Source organism: Ovis canadensis, chromosome 15 (assembly GCF_042477335.2).
Source record: "Ovis canadensis isolate MfBH-ARS-UI-01 breed Bighorn chromosome 15, ARS-UI_OviCan_v2, whole genome shotgun sequence".
Classification (NCBI taxonomy): Eukaryota; Metazoa; Chordata; class Mammalia; order Artiodactyla; family Bovidae; genus Ovis; species Ovis canadensis.
This window is the reverse complement of record NC_091259.1, coordinates 40,978,310-40,981,506: the sequence shown is the minus strand read 5'-3', so window position 1 is coordinate 40,981,506 and position 3,197 is coordinate 40,978,310. Positions and strand designations below refer to the sequence as shown.

The window sequence follows — 3,197 nt, the reverse complement described above, 5'->3', positions numbered from 1 at the left end:
TTTTTTTTTTTGCCTCATCTATGTTTCTCTCTACTTGGTTTCTTTGTATCTCTGTCTGTAACATACATATATATATATATATATATATACATTACACACAAATATATGTAATGTATATACATAACTATCTCTAATGAAAAGTGAAAGTAAAGTCGCTCAGTCATGTCCAACTCTTTGGGAACCCATGGACTGCAGCCTACCATGCTCCTCTGTCCATGGGATTTTCCAGACAAGAGTACTGGAGTGGGTTGCCATTTCCTTCTCCAGAGGATCTTCCCAACCCAGGGATCGAACCTGGGTCTCCTGCATTGTACGCAGACGCTTTACCATCTGAGCCACCAGGGAAGTCCCAGTCTATATCTACAAAGAATGCTTTTTTTTTTTTTCCCATGTGGTGGGAACATTGGTCCCAGCAACTCTTACGTTTTTATCATTTTAGTTTCATGACTGAAGAAGCAGGAGTTTCTTTTTCTTCCTTCCAGCTTTAGTGACTATAATTCCAAGGGCAGATTCTAGCTGATAGAGTTTAAATCATATATCTCTGAATATATGTCCAGTTACTGTAGTCAGAAGGATAGAATACTATGGTTTGCTTCGGATTTGGTCTTTGATCAGGATGGAAGATATGAATTGGACTAAGATCTTAGCTCCTGTCTTCTATGCTTTACATGGGAAAAGTATTTTGGATGGAAAACTATTTTTATGTCAAAATATTTTCAGTTTTTATAGATACTGTATTGGTGTTTAGAACTGCAGAGATCTGAGAGAATTCACTGACTTTTAAATTGATTTTATTTTTCCCACATGGAGAGAATATTTTTCTTTATAATTTAAAGAATTGCTAGGGCATGGTTATGTAAGTTAAGAAAAAATTTTAAGGTAACTTATTCATCTGACATTTAGTCAGTCCTTTCAACTAATACACGATACAGTTTCAAGTTTTTATAGGATCTTTTCTTTTCTTTTTGCTTATTTTCACTTTTTTTGCTTGTTTTCTTGAAAAATGGTGTACTTTCACAATCTAATAAAGAACAGTTAATCAGCATTTATTAATAATTTTCTCATTGTGACACAATGGCAGTTCTCACTGAAGAAATGAATAAAGTAGAGGCTTCCCAGGTGACACAGTGGGAGATAAATCCACCTGTCAATGCAGGAGATGCAAGATACATGGGTGATCACCTGGAATAGGAAATGACAGCCTACTCCAGTATTCTTGCCTGGAGAAACCTATGGACAGAGGAGCCTGGTGGGCTACAGAGGTCACAAAGAGTCAGACATGTCTGAGTGATGAGCACGCTCACCTGCTTATTAGCGCTATTGAAAAGTCATATGAAACAGAGATTGCCTGCCTGCTCAGCAGCTCAGTGGCACCAAATTGAGATTTATAGTCTTTGTATTATTCTGATGATAGAGAACTTTTTCCTTTTCCTCTCTTCTACACCAAGCTCTTGATCTTTGTGACTGCTCTCTGCCTCCTTCAACTCTTTTTACTGACTTTCATATTTTAGTCTGTCTAGAAATTCTTTTAACTGTTGGATAAGATAAAGTAAAGAAAGGTGTTCCATTTTAGCAGGAAGGATATACCTTATTATTTATAGTATCAATAATTGGTGACCCACCCTAGGCAGAAAGGTAGTGACAGCACAGATTCCTCAAGTCACAGGACCTCTGGCTAATACCTTAGCCTGGGTCTTTGCAGAAAACATAGGGTGAGACAAAAGCTTATGAGCTACCACTTCATTAAGGAATATAATCACAGGAAGGAGGCGCGAAGAAAAAGAAGAGTGAGGCAGAAGATGTGCCAATGTGAGGCTATGTTAGCCAGGTGTCTGCTGCTTGGAATTTAGTAAACTGATGTTCACAGAAAGTCTGTTGTTACAGTGGCAACCAGGGTGGAACAGGTGGTAAAGGGCTCCCCAAAACTGATACAGTTGAGAGGGTGATGCAAAGTAAGTCACTGAGAGGATGGTGCAAAGTAAGTCACTGAGAGGATGGTGCAAAGTAAGTCACTGAGAGGATGGTGCAAAGTAAGTCACTGACAGTATTAACGCTTGCGCCATTGAAGTGTCCCGTTGGATCCTTCTCTCCCTTCTGGCTCTCAGTTACAGTGTGGCACCTCATTTTTGTGAGAACAGAGTATTTTCCCTTATCTTCAGACAGAGCTAGTAAAAGCCGAGCTAATCACAAAGAGCTCCTCAGGATAGTGGCCAGTGGCAGCAATCTGGTGTAAGACTTAGGTCAGGAAGATCGTGGGAATAAGCAGCAGTTGGTCCCCAGGCCATTTTTGATCATCATCTCTTCTCTCCTCCACTCCGTTTAGGTTTTCCTTTCTATCAGCCACTCCTTTAGCTGTCTGGTGGGGACATCTGGATTTCCACTCCTGTGGGGTTGGCACACTAAGTTACCTTGACCATTTGAGTTATGGTCACTGAAGTTGCTGATTTGCTCTAGTCACTGACCATGAAAACAGAGAGAAACCTCAGAGGTTCCCTAGCTTCCAGGCAATCCCACAGACTCCCTGCTCTCAACTGTGGAGCAGCAATCCTCATTTCTCATAGTAATCAGGTTTAATTGCCACCAGAAGTCCTGCAGTTCTTTCCTTTGACCTCGACTCCATTGAGGTGAGGAGCAATAAGTGGCTGTCTGGCTACTCTTGCTTTCATCTTAGTAAAACCGGTGGAAGCGTTCTCTCCAAAGAGCCAGACCTTTAACCTGGTAGAGTCTGATGATGCAGAAACGGGGAAGCATACATTTTGCAGTCACTGGGAGGGATTCTGAGAGGGTTCAATCTTACTACTCTCCTTGGGTTCCCGGAGTCACGTTTTCCGGCTTTTAGAGTCACGGGCCATCAAGCTGATTGGCTGGCTGGCTGTGTGTGATGGGGTGCATGGTACAGTGGGTCCTGTGATTATATGTCCAGGGTTGCACCTCCTTGCCTGGGAAATATTTCGGTTGGTCTGAGGCAGTCTTGAGTGTTGTGCCGCATCAGCGGAGTAGACATCTGGATTGTGGTACTGGTGAAAGCAGCATGCACAGGAGCAGGAAGTGAAAACCCATTTTCTGAATAGAGATAACCCTGAATAGAGAACTGCTGCTTCTTTCAGAGTGAGAAAGGCATAATGGAACTGATCTAACAATCAGTGCTGGCCTGTTTATTAGGGCTGCTGCTGCTGCTGCTAAGTCGCGTCAGTCGT

The 3,197-nt window shown here is 42.0% G+C and overlaps 1 non-coding gene across 1 annotated transcript; it reads right to left on the bottom strand.

Annotated features, from left to right (window-relative positions):
* Nucleotides 1-273: 273 nt before the first annotated feature.
* Nucleotides 274-345, bottom strand: TRNAC-ACA (transfer RNA cysteine (anticodon ACA)). Its single transcript has one exon. It is a non-coding gene; the product is annotated as a tRNA-Cys (tRNA).
* Nucleotides 346-3,197: the final 2,852 nt, after the last annotated feature.